A 16,988-nucleotide genomic window follows, 5' to 3' on the forward strand; every position below is an offset into this window, starting at 1 on the left:
TTTCCTTTCCCTTTCAAGAGCTGGCCCTTGCCCCTAAACTCTAAACAGTATAGATATAAAATTTCTTGCTTCCCGACCCTCTCTTATTTGATCCTGAAAATCCTATATTCCTTCTAACGCAGAACTCAGAAACAAGAATTTTTACTCTCCGTATACTATCCAGGGAAGTTTAAGTCATCTTTTTTCTCCTTATAAATCATTTCACTCATTTGCTGTTTGGATGAACTGATTATTATTTTTATTTCATTTAACTTTTCTTTAACAACGTTGAGATTTCGACACTACTTTAATTCTAATAATGAACTTGAGCCCAAAAAAACAGCAGTGAAAAACCAGAGCAGCTCCCCACTTAGGACACTAATATAATAATTTCCCTGCTTTTCTGACATTATTCAGTGCTGTTCTACTTTCACTCTCTTAATATTATAATAGGGATCCTCAATAAATATATATGATTATCATTATAAAGCTCACATATTACCAATGTTATTTATGATATAGATTACAAGCACTTGTATTAAATCAGTTTCTATCATCACTCACTTACCTTGTTACTGTCTGAAAACATTAAATACACCCACCATTTTTTTAAAACTACTCTTGTTTGGGAGACGATAACTTCACTGACGGTAAGACTGTTTGTTTTTTTCATTGCCTTATCTCCAGTGCTTCTTACAGTCCCCGATACAAAGTGAAATCTTTTGATTGACCAAATAAATTAATCCCATGTGGCTACCTTGTTTTAGTTTGCTAGAGTTCAGGAATCTCAATTGTTTTCCAATAAGAATAATAACTAAAAATGGCTAGTGATTTTTTTTTTTAATGTTTACTTGTATACAGAATTGTGCTAAGGATTTGTATCCATTAGCTACAGGTCATTTCCCCTAGTAAAGTATATTTAAATTCGTAATTTGACAGGTGAGGACACTGAAGCTTAGAGTAGTTTGGGGGACTTCCCAAATGCTGGTAATTAATGGTACCAGAATTGAAGCAAACCATCTGTCCTTTTTCTCTCCCTAGGTCTCAGCTCAACTAGGGCATTCAGCCTCGAAGGGTCATATGGAGGTGAGGAGTTCATCCCCTATGCACTCTTAGTTTGACCTCATAACTAGGAGACCAACCTCTTATTCGATTCGGCTGATAGCATATCTCTGATTCATCCTTCTCAGTAGGACACTGATCTCCTTGTTGAATTTCCAAGAACTGAAAGGAAAAAATATATATATTCATCAGCATTTCTGGTCACTCATATCTCTTTTCTTCTATTTCTTTTCTCCTTCCCTAAAAGTAAAAGCCTCCTCGGGAAATAATGTATTTTTCTATTGTTGCTATGTCCAATGATTGCACACTTTGTAGCTTTAAACAACACGAATTTATTACCATATGATTTTGTAGTTTAGAAGTCCTAAATGGAATCATATGATTAGATTGAACTCAAGATCATGCAACTTAACCATATCTGAAAAACCCCTTTTGCCATTTAAAACTGACACATGTACAAGTTCTGAGAATTAGGATATAGCCATCTGTGGGGAGCTATTATACTGCCTAACACAAATAATTAACCCCACTGCCTATTTTCCATAAAGCATTTCCTCACTGAAAGTTCCCTTTAGCCATTTTCAGACCAATTAGATTCAATGTGTTTTTTAGTTCCATTAATCCCTCACTATATAGGGAGTACAATAGATTCTGTGGGAGAAAATGAAACACAAGATGCATATACTATGACTCAAGACCTCAAGATTTTTACAGCTTTGTTGGACATATGGGATAGAGAATTGACCAGACTTAGAAGAATCTTGAGTTGTGTCTAGAATTAAATATGCAATGTAGGACTTTTACCCATTTAGTTATGTGAGGAGACATGATTTTAAAAGGATTCTGTCTCATGGACTACATGCAGCAAAATGCTAAAAAGGCAAAAATTCAATATTTTCAGTTTTCACTTTTACTTTGATCATGAGTATTTGCAGATGAAGAAACTGAATCTCCCAAAGGAAAAAATAACATATCCATGGTCATACAGATAATTAAATTGAAGAGCCTGTATTTAAATCCAGTTCTTTCTGACTTGAAAGTACATGTTCTTTACACTTAAGCATCTAAACATCACTAAAGAGTCAACTCCAAAATTAATGATGACTCTTTACATTTCTAGGTGGTCATCAAGCCACTGTTCCTGAAAGAGCTATATATCCTATGAGAAGAAATAGCCTCATTTTGCTTGTTTCTGTGTGAGGTTAGGCTAGGTGATGGGTTTTAAAAAACTGAGCTCTCATCTCTTTGAAAGTGAGGCACCGTGTTTTATTTAGTGTGTGTTGAACAATGGCTTTCCAGACACAACTGACAAGTTTTGTTTCTGGTTATTCATTTGATACCCACCACTTTAAAAACTGAAAAGTGATATGTTGACTTCAATTCGTTAACAACGGTATCTACAATAAATATAAGGTATGCTTGACAGATATCCTTTTTCAGTAACTGCTATAAAAACAAGCCTAATAGACTCAAAATTCCTCTGGAAAAATTAATCATACTGGATTAAGAGGAAGCATTTTATGATTTCCACAGACATTCCTTCCAAAGTACCTGGCCGCAGTTTAGTTTTCTTAGTAATATAAGAAAATATTAACTAAAATTCAACACAGGTAAAAGCAAAACCTGAGAAGAAAGAAAGCGCATAGAAAAGGAGAGAACTCCACCAACCCCTGCCTCAAAGTAAGTGAGATATGAAGTCGTTGTGGTTGAGGAATTCCAGACTTGAGAAGCCCAACTTCTTTGAAATGATGTGGTAGAAAACTGAGGACAGGAAATTAGCCAACCAAGAGAGTAAGTATTCTCCAAAGGCCACACATGTGGAAACGGCAGGGCTTCTTTACAATGGAAAGTGTGTTTGGTAAAAAATACTCTGAAGTTTGGGGACAGAGAGAAAAGATATTGTAAATGCCCTATCTTTCTCCCAAACTCTTCTCTCTTCCTTTCACTCAAAAGAACTGCATTTTATTTTTTCAAAGGACTTGTGGAGTGATTTGTGTGCCTCTCCTAAAGGAGGAAGAAAGCCAAAAGTAGATTCCAAGTTGGCTACTAACTCACAAAATGACCCTGAGTAAGTCACTTAAATTTTTCCAGCCTTAGTTCCTATAGCTGTGAGTGAGCCAGGTGAACTAGATTAGCTTTCGGGCCCACTTCAAGTCTACATATATGTCATTTGAGTTATTCTCTACGAATAATTGTGGACAAGTCTGAAAACGCTTCTGATGACCAAACTGAAGGTGAGAAGTGAGGTGTTCATGGTTTTATATAATCCAGATTCAAAAATCAGCTTCTTTAGCGGACTACATACATGAGTTCCATTTTGATCAAGGTTATTTGCTGTGATCCAGCAAACTATCCCAGCAGGTGGAACCCATTATATTATTCCCTCTGCTCACTACAGGAGTTTAGGAGTTTAAAAAAACAGCAACTTTTTTCCTAGCATTTCTGGACTTAATCGTCTTCTTTAGTGTTCACTAGATTATTTAATTGAATTCTCTCTCCACCATTTATTCTATGAAGGGTACTTCACAGCCTCTAGCATTGTGCCTTGGAAAGAACAGTAAATTCCCAGTGATATTTCTTAACCAAATGAAGAAGGGAAGGTGTGAGTAAATGAAGTTACTGTTTATAAGACAGATGGTTGCCCGGTTGACTTGATTTCCTGGGAGTTTCAGTATTCTAAATGCTGAGTGCTCTACTTTGTCATGAAAAATATTCAGGGAACTTCACCTTAAATGATGAGCAGGACAAGGTCCTGGAATTACCTTTGCTAATCAGTTGTACTGTAGTTTACTTTTGTCCATGTCTCTTTTCTATACATCTTCTTGATGGTACATTATAGTTCAATCTTACAAATAATTTTCAAAAATCACAACTTCATGCAGCCTGCAAATGGGCAGTAACCCCAGTAGCATTTTCCAGGCCACTCACTTCCCTTTGCTTACTTTCTTTCCCTGCTCTATGCATCATTAATAATGTGAAAATGACAGAAAACTAACAGGCCCTCAACTTCACACAAGTTCCAGGGGAAAAACTCAAAGAGTAAACCACAAGTCTCTTTTATCTTACGATGTATATTTAATTTCCCTTGACATCTTGGTCCCCCTTAGGCCTGTCTTGACCCTGTTCAAGTAAGTAGAAGAGACTGTGCTTATTTTTATGGCCCAGTTTTTTAAAAAGACATTTCTTTATTTCAGAGGGGGAGGGGAAGGGAGGGGGGGAAGGGGAGAGGGAGAGGAAGAGAAACAATCTTAAGCAGACTCCACACCAAGTATGGTGCCCAATATGGGTCTTTTTCTCACAAACCTGAGATCACAACCTGAGTCTAAACCAAGAGTCAGACACACAACCGAATGTGCCACCCAGGTGCCCCATGGCCCCGTTTAGAGGACCTGTGGCTAACAGATGGAAGTGGGGATGAGGAAAATGTAGGTGGGATACATCCGGGTGTAGTGTAGTAACCTTTGAACTCTTGCCTATGCCTCCCAATAAGAAATAGATTTTCAGGTATCATGGATACACATGCATTAAAGTTTCATGATAAAACACCCTGGATTCGTAGAACATTCTCTGATGTTTTCTATTCCTACTTAATTCTCTATTTCATCAAAACAAAAATTCTAGTTGTAACAAAATGACATACCTGGAAACTCAGTTTACAAAAGCCTATGGAGTAGAAATAAGGTTCTAGGATTCTATGCCAATGGATTTTCAGTCTAGTTCTGACAATTATCATTGAAACCTTGAGACAGAAATTCTCTTAATCTCTTGCTACTTCGTTTTTCTCACCTATAAAAACCAAAAAAATAAACCTACTTTACACAGCAGCTTTGAGAATTTCAGCAATAATGCTCCTAAAAATACCAGGCACATTATCAATGTTTTCCCTCACACACACCTACTGTATAAGCCTGTCTTGGTTGAGTTTCCCTTCAAAGAGATAGGATCAGGAGCAGAATGAGTTCTTCTCAGCCCCACATTTATAACTGGACTCAGACCCCACAGATGATAGAGCAGTCTACCGTCCAGCAAAGGGAACAGAGGGAAGTGACGGGAAGACTTAAGATCTGGAGCCCACAGCCTTCCTGGGAACATCTGTGGTCAACAGGGTGGGTACGAGCAGGTGGCTAAGTTCTGGACATGGAGCCAGGCTGCATTTCTAAGCCTAGAGAGCAAGGAATGTAGAAATGCTCTCCCCTGCCTGGCCTCCCCATCTGTGCCACCTCTTGTTTGTTCATCCACAGACATCCTGGACAACACGAAGGGGATCTGATATAGGTGTTGCCTTCCCTCGGCTGCACCTGTGCAGAAGCATTAGTTAATGTCTCACTGAAGGGCTCCACATGTTTCTTTTACCTCAAGCCAGCTTAGTGACGACATTCTCACATGCTCCCTTAATCCTGGCCCCCATAAATCCTTTACAAGCCCCTCCCTCCATTGTCCCTCCCGTCCATCAAGAGCTCAGTGAAATCCCCTGGCATGTACAGTACATCTTTTCCTGAACCCATTCACAAAGAAGCCCTGTCATCACTGTTATTTTAACCACCATTCCTTTTCCCCCTTTGTGTTTGAGTGGGTGTGGCTATTTGTGTGTAATGTGTATGGCCAGGGCAGAGCAGAGGTGGTGAGTAAGAGGGCAGAGGGGTCCTGACCTGTATGTGTGCTGAGGATTTGAGAATGGTGAGGGAAAACTTGGAAGAAGTAAGGACGGCCAGGAGAGGCTATCTAGTGGGGCAAGTATAAGTCCTAATAGCTTTTCTGCGATCTTATTGTCTCTAGACATGAACCGGACTGAGTTTAATTACTAACAGTGATTAGGATCAGTGTGTCCAAATAACACTGCAAACCTAAAAATCTGCTGTTCTTATATCCAGAACAACTGAAATAAAAAAGCAGAATTGCTTTCTAGAGAGGCACACTGGTCCTAAATCCTCCACCAACCCCTTGGTGGGGGTGAAGTCCTTCTCAATTAATTTATCTACTCTGGTATTTTTCAGTCTCTATCATGATCATCCCCCTAGAAAGAAAAAAAATAATAATTTAGATTTTGTTACTGTAAATAATTTTATGCCATTAATAGAGATAACTTACATTTAAGTTATATTTAATTTTTTCTCTAATGAGAGAAATGAAAGCCTGAGCAATACTATCTTGTTGGACAGGACTGAGCTTTAGACCATTGTTATATCTAAGATTTTGTTCATCCACTAAGAACCAATTTTTGCCCCAATCTTGGGGTGCAATACTGCCCCTGTTGGGAAGACATGTTCTGCTCTGCTCTATTGTAGGTCCTGACCCCCAATTTGAGATGTTCTGTCTTTAGATCCTTCTCTCTTCCCTAGAGAGAGTTATAAAGTCAGTAAGTGACAATATATCACTGTCTAGGAACAAATAATGTCACTTCATTGTCTTCAGAAACCATTCAAATTCTTATACTTTGTCTTCAAATAACTCCTGTCTTCAGTTTTGTCTTATTTTCAAATGAAAATATCTCTAATTTTTATTATAAATATTATGTAAACTTGTTACAAAAGATATTGGGACTTTATAAAGAAAGCTATAAATAAACCATCATTCATTATCTCATCGTACACTTTAAAATAAATCCAGACTTATGCACATAATCCCAATAGGTACATTTGAAAAAAAAGAAAAGTGAATCCTACATTTGAGTATTTTTCTGTAATCATTTTACTCTCATTTTACATATGTCACAAATATACTTTCATGACAGTAGAACAGACTGGGTTTTCCATTAGGTAAATACATCCTAAATTCGTTAATCACCTAATGACTGAGACATTTAAATTGTTTCTGAATTTACTATAATAAAAATATTCTATGAGGAATATCATCTCATAGGTATGAAGAGTCTCACCTTGTACATTACAACAGCTGCACATCCTTTCCTCCTTGCCCACTTTTTTCCTACAAATGGATTCCTAAAGGTAGAACTGTTGACTCAAAAAGAATTCGCAAATTAAACTTTGAAACACATTGCTATACTGCCCTTCCATCTTGATTGTATGGATCCAAACCAATGCAGTGGATTGTTTGGTGTCCTTTAAACTTTACATAAATAACCTCATAGTCACTGATCCGTATTATAAAATCTTTTTCTTCGATATAATTATTTGAGGTCTATCTCTTTTGAGATACAAAAATTAATTGCTATAAATTGCTGTAGAATATTGTTTATCTGAATGCCATTATACCTAGTCTTCTACTGGTGTGCATTTAGATTCATTCCCATTGTTTGCTATCACAAATAATGAACATTCAAATACCTATCTCCCTATGCAGGTGTGTCAAGGTCACTGTGTACAGTTTACTGGTAAGTAGCACCTCTGGGTCATTAGTGAATGCATATATTGAACTTCGCTAGAAATTACCAGTTCATCTTCAGCAGTTGTTTTGCCAATTTTCACTCAAAACCCAGAGCTGGAGTGTTTTCGAATTCCAGTTTCACTCTTTTTTTATTTTTAACCAACATTTGGTATGTTTAAGTATTTTTATTTGGGCAAAATGATATCTTGATGTTGTAATTTGCATTTTCCTCATTACTGGTGATATTAAATATATTTTAAATGTGCTTATTGGCTTTTACTTTCTTACTGATTGATGGGACTTTATTGATAACATGGATAATTTGGACTGTTTTAAAACTGGATTGTCTTTCTCTGCCACTAAGGAGCAAAGATATTTTTCTGCAATTTCTCTTCAATGTTTCAGTGTTCTGTTTTTTTTTTTTTTTAAGATTTTATTTATTTATTTGTTAGAGAGAGAGAGGGAGAGAGAGTGAGCACAGGCAGACAGAATGGCAGGCAGAGGCAGAGGGAGAAGCAGGCTCCCTGATGATCAAGGAGCCCGATGTGGGACTCAATCCCAGGACATTGGGATCATGACCTGAGCCGAAGGCAGCTGCTTAACCAACTGAGCCACCCAGGCGTCCCTCAGTGTTCTGTTTTTCACTTTTGGAGATTTTGTTATGGTATTAGATAAGAATCATACATACTGGTATGTATGTTTTCATACTGTCTGAGCAACATCTATCCAGTAATTATTCTTGCTGATTTATAGAACTACTCATTGTATTACTATAATATAGCAACTTTCCATATTTATCTAGGTTCATTTCTTGGCTCATTATCTATTCATCTGTCTATTGTTTCTGACACTATTTCAAAGCTTCCACCAGTCTAATTACTACAGCTTTAGAAACGCTCTTGATACCTGCATGTTAGGTGAGCAAGTCCCACTTTGTTCTTCCTCCTTGAAGGTGTCGTGAGTACTGTTAGAACTCTCTTTTCTCATATAAACTTGATGACTATTTTGTTAAGTTCATGAAAAATTCTGTTATGATTTATTTCAGGACTATACAGATCAAAGCATATAGATTAAATTGGGGAACCACTGACATCTTTGATATAGACCCTTTTGATATAATAATATTCAGTTTTATTTCCATGTTCTTCAATGAATGTTTATAATTTTATCAGTAAGTACATTAATCAATATATGTAATAATATATAATAGTAATAAATAGTAATAGTAATAAAATTAATAATTAAAACACCCAATAAATTATATTACTAATGACAAATATTAATAACATATTACTTATACGTTATATATTTTTCTTCAATGTGTATGGCCAGTTTTGCCAACTTCACATTTGTTTCTAAGGCTACTATGAAAAAAGCACATAAACTAGGGGTCTTAAAACAACAAATATATATTGTCTCACAGTTCTGGAAGCTATATGTCCAAAATAAAGGTGTCATCAAGGCCATGCTCCCTTTGAGGGGATTCCTGCAGTGGAATCCTTCCCTGTCACTTTCCAGCTTCTGGGGGGTTGCCTGCAATCATTGGTATTCCTTGACTTACAGATGCATTGCTCCAATTCCACCTTTCTGTGACTTTCTCCCTGCCTGTTTCTGTCTTCGTGTGGCTGTCTTCTTATAAGGATACCAGTCATACTAAATTGTGGGTCCATTGTACTCCAGTATGGTCTTATCTTAACTCATCATATCTGCAATGATCCTACTTCCAAACAAAGCCATACTCTATGGGCCAGGACATCAACGTATATTTCTCTGAGGGGACATAGTTTAACTCATAATACCTCCTTACACAATCTCAGTCTAAGCTGATAGACAAGTGTCTATCACTTGGAACACTGAAGAGGTCTCCAGGCTGCTCTTTGTGCTTCCACACTGACCTTGTGCCTCACTGCTTACAGATGTTCACTTGCTCACACACAAGTCTATTTCTGCAGAGCATGGCAGATCATTTTCGAGCTTAACTTCATTCATTTCCGTCCCCTAATGAAAATCCTCCAGTAGCTTCTCAGTACCAGAATAAGAAAACCTCAACTTCTTACAAGGGCCTATTGGGCCCTACGAGATGAGCTATGTTCTTCTTTCTTGAAGTTATCATGATTATTCCCTACAGGATCGGGCCCTGCTGCCCCGACTCCTCTCATTCATTTCTCTGCAGGTCCTCTGGTCTTCTGATTGCTCTTAGGACACTTCAGGCTCATGGCTGTCCTAAAGCCTCCACCCATGCCAGTCCTCCCCTTGGAATATTCTTCCTCCTTTTGCTATCATGAAGACACCATGTAATTAATCATCTTTCATCTCTCTGCCATATCCAATTTCCCCCTCTATTGGATTATTCCCAAATACCTTACCAACATGCTTTAACATTGGAGAAAACATGCAGAAAAGAAAGCCAAATCTGCTCCTTGATCCAGATAACACCTCATATTCTCCTTTCTTCTTGGCAAAACTCTCTGGAAGAGTTTTTTAGACTCAAAATCTTCAATTCCCCTCTTCCCACCCTTTTCCTCTTTTCCTTTTAAACTTTTCATTTAGAAAAGTATAGCCAAAAGTATAAAAAACATTCCTGGGCCCATTATCAACTTCGACATTTATTTACATCAAAAAATGTTCCCTATAGTTGATGTGCCACATTACATTAGTTTCAGGTGTGCAGCATAGTGATTTGAAAATTCAGCAATGTTATGCTGGGCTCACCACAAGCGCAGCTGTCATCTGTCATGCCACAAAGCTGCTACAATACTGCTGACTGTATTCCTTATGCTGTGCCTTTTATCCCCTGACTTATTCATTCCATAACTGGAAGTCTGTACCTCCCAATCCCCTTGACCCATTTTGTCGACTTCAAAAATTACCAGTTGTTCCCAATACTGTTGTGTTCTGGATTATTTTGCAACAAATCCTCGATATCATAAAATTTCATTGTAAATATTTTAGTACATCTTTTTTTAAAGATTTATTTATTTATTTGTTTGTTTATTCAACATGAGTTTGGGGAGGGACAGAGGAAGAGGGACAGAGAATCTCAAGAACACTCAGTGCTGAGCCCAGAGCCCAATGCTGGGTTGGATCTCAGGACTATGAGGTCATGACCTGAGCCAAAATCAAAAGGCACATGCTCAAGGAACTGAGCCACCCATGTGCCCCTTTAGTATATATTTCTGAACATACTCTATTCTTAAAAAACCAACTAAACTTCTAAACAAAATACGAAAGTATTTTATTATCAAATACTGTCTGCTTTGTATTATTTCCCCAAAGGTGTCAAAACAGAACTCTGTGTTCACTAAATGGCTGGGGTTAGCACTACTGTAGGATCTTTTTGGTCCTGACCATGGCCTTGTTCCTAGGTCTACCATGGAATGAGTTTGATATATTGTACTTATTGGGGGAGGGGAGTGAAGTTTACAAATATAATAGATACATTTTCTCTGATATGTTCAAAAAAGGAAAAAGTCCTATAAGGTCTACAAGGAAGAAACTTTATCAGAAGGAAGAGGAAATTAAAAGAATGGAAAGTATTCATAAACTGCATCATTCAGATAGTGAAAAGGCACGCCTCTAGTTTAAGGAGATGTTTACTATATCTGTAATTAATTAAAAAACTCAATTAGAAAAAATAACTTTTACAAATTGACAAAAGAATGTACACAACATAATAGTGAAAAAAAAAAAAAAAGTGGGAAACGTATTGAACAGGCCCTTCACTAAAGAGGATACCCAAATGGCCCATAAGCAGGAAAAAGCATTGAACTTCCTCAGTCATCAGAAAAGCACAAATGCACATATTAAAAGTTGAAATTAAAAAGAGTAACAGGGGGCGCCTGGGTGGCTCAGTGGGTTAAAGCCTCTGCCTTCAGCTCAGGTCATGATCCCAGGGTCCTGGGATGGAGCCCCTCATCTGGCTCTCTGCTCAGTGGGGAGCCTGCTTCCTCCTCTCTGCCTGCCTCTCTGCCTACTTGTGATCTCTGTCAAATAAATAAATAAAATCTTTAAAAATAATAAAAATAAAAAAAATAAAAAGAGTAACAAAACTGACTCTTGACAAAAATATTGAGAAACTACAACTCTCATATACTATTCAGGGGGGTTAAGTAAATTCTTTGGAAACCAGCAGTATCTACTAAAGCTGAACATATGCATACCATTTGACCCAGCCATTCCACTCCTACATGGATTCCCACAGAAATACATATGCATGTGTCCCAAAGCTTATCAAAATCTTCACTGCAGTAGTATTTGCAATAGCAAAAAGACGGAAACAACCCAAATGTCTTTCAACAGTAAAATGGATACAGTTCGATAAGATCATATAATGGGATCCTTTACAGAAATGAAAATGAATTTGCTGCACTAAAAACCATGGGTAAAGCTCACAGATATAATCCTGAGCAAAAGAAACCAGACACGAAAGTCATACTTTATGACTCTGTTGACATGATGTCCAAAAACAGGCAAAATCTATCAAGGGTGATAAATACCAGGAGAGTGGTTGCCTTTGGGGAAGGATTTAATGACTGGGAGAAGTTAGAAAAGGGGCCTCTTGGGTAAAGATAATGTTCTACTTCTTAAGGTGGTGCTTAAACGGATGTGTTCACACTGCAAAATTTGGGCTGTACATTTATCATTGTTCAGTATCCCTTGCCTGTATGTTATACATGAATAAAAACTTTAAATGAAAATAAAAAGTAATCCCGACCTTTTGCAGGCAAGCACCAAGAACAGCAGGGGAAAAAGCGAGTAAATCTCAGCACAGCCAGGTGATAATTTGCTAATGGAGAAAAATATTTTCTCTTTGGGGTTGGTTTAGATCAACATCCACCAACTTAAGACTGTAGAGGGCATGGCTTTCAAAAACAGGAGTGATGGGGTCAGGTTACACCTGTAGGTGTAGGGTATAGGGATTAAATGGGCAGAAACGTTTCCAGACATGTTGCAAAACTCAGTTACTTCACCTTAATTTTTTTGAAAGATTTTATTTATATTTTCTTTTTAAATTTTTTTTTAAGTTTTTTTTTTTTTTTATTTGACAGAGAGAGAGACAGAGAGAGATCACAAGTAGGCAGAGAGGCAGGCAGAGAGAGAGAGGGGGAAGAAGGCTCCCCCCGCTGAGCAGAGAACCTGATGTGGGGCTCAATCCCAGAACCCTGAGATCACGACCCAAGTCAAAGGCAGAGGCTTAACCCACTGAGCCACCCAGGTGCCCTCAGTTACTTCACTTGTAAAAAACACTGTGTATGCATACCTCGTAGACCAGTGGATACCCAGGTTAAGATTGCTGGGACTATTGTGTCTGCAAGGAAAAACAAAAGCAAAAACATCTGTCTTTTCACATGCCTTTTCTTTAATAGGTCAACTAGTATCAGAAACGGCAGGCCTGTCTGTGACACTTAACTGATGGGTATTGAAGAAGGAAATTCAACTGGAGAAGGTACAGTGAAATTTGTCCATGGGACAGGAGCCTATTTTTCCTAATAGTAACCATGAGACTTGGTGGCAATGGACATAAAACTTTCACCCTGTTGAAAACCAGGGAGGTATGTGACATTGCAGGATTCGGAAGGTAACAAGGGATAGAATTTCTTATGGGGACAAATATGTTTTCTCTGTGGAAGCCAATCTTACATCCTGTTTTTAGGTTTGAAGAACTTGAGGGCATATCATCTTAGAATGGTGAACTAAAAGGGGCCTTGGAGAAGCCAGGGGTCTTGGAATGATAAAGTACAAGATACTTTACTGATTAGCCAGTACCTCCTATTTATAGTGGGATGAGATTTACGTTTTGTTTAACTCTGGCATGTGTGGCATATAAAAAGGAACCCCAGCATGCAGTCTGAATTAAAGGGCTTTGCCACTCACTGAAGGTGCTGTGTGATTTGGCCCACTTACTAACCTTTCACCATCTGTAGAAGGAGGAAGGAAGGGTGACTTCCATCCTCAGGGAGAAGGCATGAATCTTAGTGCATGAAAGAGTTTGTAAGACATATCACTTGATTCCCTTATGATTTACTTGAGTCCACCCATGTCCCAGCAAGAACTAGGTGGCCCACTGTGAGGGATTCATCTGCAAGAGAATTCATGGAAGGACTATTCTGAGAGTGTGAGCTGTGTTGAGGAAATGAACCAGGGAGAGCAATGTAGGGTTTAACAACAGCGCAAAGCCTGTGACCTCTCCTAAGCCCAAATGTGCAGGGCCTAAATAAATAAATAAATAAATAAATTGTGTTACTAGGTCAGTGACACAGCTGGAACCCCTAAAAAAGGAGCTGATAAGCAGGAGGTGTGGTCGCAAGGACATAGCATGGTGGCCCATAGGAAGAGGGCTAAGACAAGTATGTGAACTTCACTCCTACATCTGCTGGTGTCTCCTGATGGCTGAATCCATGTGAAGTCAGAGGACAAGAGAAAATGGGTGAGGACCAGAGCAGTGGGCCTTCCAGGCTCACAACAGGGAAGACAAGAGCAGAGTGGACCTAGGGGTGGGACACACAGAGTAAAGTCAATCACTTATTTTTGTCCCTGTTCTAGGTCCTTCCACATTCAGTTTTAGTCATTATTTCCTTATTTTTATTATTATGTTATGATAGATACCATATAGTACATCATTAGCTTTTGAGGTAGTGCTCCATGATTCATTGTTTGCGTATAACACCCAGTGCTCCATGCAATACGTGCCCTCCTTAATAGCCATCACCGGGCTAACCCATCCCCTCACCGCTTCCCCTCTGAAACCCTCAGTTTGTTTCCCGGAGTCCATAGTCTCTCATGGTTTGTCTCCTACCTGCCCCTACCCAGCCCACAGGGGCTGGGCCAAACTCCGGGGGTGATTCTCCATACCAAAAGATTCAGCAGGACCTGTGGTCACTGGTTCATACTAGTAATTTCTGAGGATCTGTTATCTCAGTGCTAGAGGTCCCTGCAGGTCTAATGGTCCAGTGAGTTCTCCAGGCCATGACTCAGAACCTACGCTTCCCGATGGCCTGCTTTTGGTCTCCATAGGTCACCATAAAATTATTCCCGGTGAAGGTAATTCCATCTCATTAAGCCCATTCAACAAACATGTGTCCCCCAGGCTCTGGAAGTACTAACCTTTGTCTACTTTTCAGTCTGTAAAAACCCTATCTATCCATCCATCCATCCATCTATTCATCCATGCATCCATCCATCCATCCATCCATCCATCCATCATATATGTGTCTATGTATCTAACAACCAAGGACTGATGCTTTTCTCTCTCCTTTACCCACCTAGACTTCCAGCCTTATCATACTCTGTAATAAGCTTGAACTTCCCTAAAAGACCAAGAAAGTTCTAGTTCCCCAGCAGATTTTACAAGATTCCTGTAGACAAGGTGATACTGAGGACCTGGATACTGGAAGGGAAAACATTCATCTGCTTTCATCTTCCCTACCTCCCTTGTCTCATGCCACAGCAGCATCCCTTCTGCTCCTGGAACAATTCCAGCTCATTCCAGCCTCTGGGACCCCATGCTTGCTGTTTGCTTTCCCCCCAGCAATACTCAATGCACAACCTGGCTACTTTGTCTACTCTGGGTCTCAGTGCAAATGTCTTTTCCTCACAAGAAGTCTTCTCAGGAGATCCTATTTTAACGTCTTATTTATTTCTACCAGCATCTCAGGTATCTTGTGCACTTATTTACTGGTTCATTATTTGTCTCCCACAACAACAAGTCCGACCTTTGGTCTCATTATAATCCTCTATGCTGGCCAAAATTCCCAGCACATAGTAGGAGTTAATACAGATTAGCTGGAAGAATGAAGAAATAAGTGAATCAATCGATAAACCCATTTGTTGAAATGAGTATCCTAAATTGTCTTGTTCTGTTGCCTTCCTCAAAGGGTTATTCTCTGGATCAAATGAGATAAATTACATGGAAAGGCTCAAAGAGTTCAGTGAACTTTTGTGTTATTCTGTGGGGATGGCTTCTTGCTGGCCTGTTCCTCTCACACTAGGATTTTTGGAGCCCCTAAGCATTCATCTTTTTTTCCTTGAAAGAAAGATGGTATGTGGCTCTTACACATACACATGAGAAAAATCAAAGTGTTGTGGAAAAATTACACATTCCAGCTCTGTTGAATACGCAGGCTTTCAAACTGTTAGTCTATAAGAGACAAAGCTTAAACTACCATCATGTAGACATAAACAGCAATATGGATATTATCCATAGACAGGTGGACAGATACACATACACAATATCCATATATAGATTTGAAAATTTGGAAAATACAAAACATAATAAAAATAATGAGAAAATAACACCGATAGTCCCTTCACCCGAGAACAATAACTACTGAAGTTGTGGTATAATTTCCTTCCCCCTTTTACATTCTCCTTCCCATACTTAGGTTTGCTTACTTATCTTTACATTTTATTTTCATACTATATTGTTTATAATAACTGTATCTATAATTCACAGAGACTCTGGCTTCTCATTTTAGTTAATAATTTCAGAATGCTTTCATTTAGCACTAATAGACAATAGAGCATGAATTTGTCTTGTCCTTCTCTTCCTCGGTTTCATGCCCCCCTCCCCATTCTTCCCTTTCCAGAGCAATGACAATGTACTTGCAAGAATGGGGGGCCCAGGCTGGTATGCTGAGAACCTACATGTGAGTAAAGAGCCCCCCCTCCAGATTATTCTGACTCAGCCTTACCCAAGTCCTGTTTAACTAAGCCATGGGCTGCTGAATACTATTCTCAGGATGTCCATGTGGTGTAGGAAGCAGAGGAAGAGGCGGGAATCTGGGGCTGAGAAACAATAATCACAAAAGGCTGACATTTGCCAGCACTTCCAATGTACCAGCGACACGGCTTACACTGATATTTATGGCCCATCTCAAAAATTCTCTCCAAATTCCTTTGTAATGATTACTATTCCTTTTTCTCATCTCAGAGATGAGGAAATTGAGACTCGAGAGGTTAAGTGACTTGCCGAAGCTCACCTATGTAGTCAGACCCTTGGACCTGCCGAAGGGTCTAACTGCAGAGCTCCAAGAGGAAAACAAATTTGATGAAAACAACAAAAAAACAAGAAAAAATAAGTGCACCTGAGAACTGATTTTGGAAGAAGATAAAAACCCCAAGAAGGAAAGACAGACTTACACAATTTTATCCTTTCCAAAGAGCACAGATCTCATTCTCTCTCCCTAAAAGCTATATTTATTTTGTCTCCAGAATGGAAGTGCCCTGTCACTCAGGACCAGGGAGGGACACCAAGACACAAGGCATTTGATGAAACTTCTCTCTTTCCTCTGTTGAGAAGTATGCCTCCCCCTCTTCCCACTACCGTAACCAATTTTTATGTTGGAAAAATCTTTCTTTTTTAATTCAAATACAATTAACACAGTGTTGCATTAGTTTGGGGGGGATACAAATAATGATTCATAAATTCTATACATTACTCAGGGCTCATCATGATAAGTCTCTTAATTCTCTTCATTTATTTCACCCATCCTCCCACCCACTGGCCAGCACCAGTATGTCCTCTGCATATACGAATCTGTTCTCGAGTTTTCTCTCTTTTTTTTTCTTTGTTCCACTTATATACCTCAATGCTGCAAAAACAAATAAGCTGATTTAAAAGTGGG

General features: G+C 38.7%; 1 long non-coding RNA gene across 1 annotated transcript in view; it reads right to left on the minus strand.

The window, feature by feature from the left end:
- Positions 1-16,988, minus strand: part of LOC125083808 (uncharacterized) — a 208,333-nt gene that overhangs the window by 47,897 nt on the left and 143,448 nt on the right. The window contains exon 2 of the long non-coding RNA XR_007122382.1: positions 1,122-1,203. This is a non-coding gene — a long non-coding RNA (uncharacterized LOC125083808). The remainder of the gene's footprint in view (positions 1-1,121; positions 1,204-16,988) is intronic.

This window comes from Lutra lutra, chromosome 13, assembly GCF_902655055.1.
Source record: "Lutra lutra chromosome 13, mLutLut1.2, whole genome shotgun sequence".
NCBI lineage: Eukaryota > Metazoa > Chordata > Mammalia > Carnivora > Mustelidae > Lutra > Lutra lutra.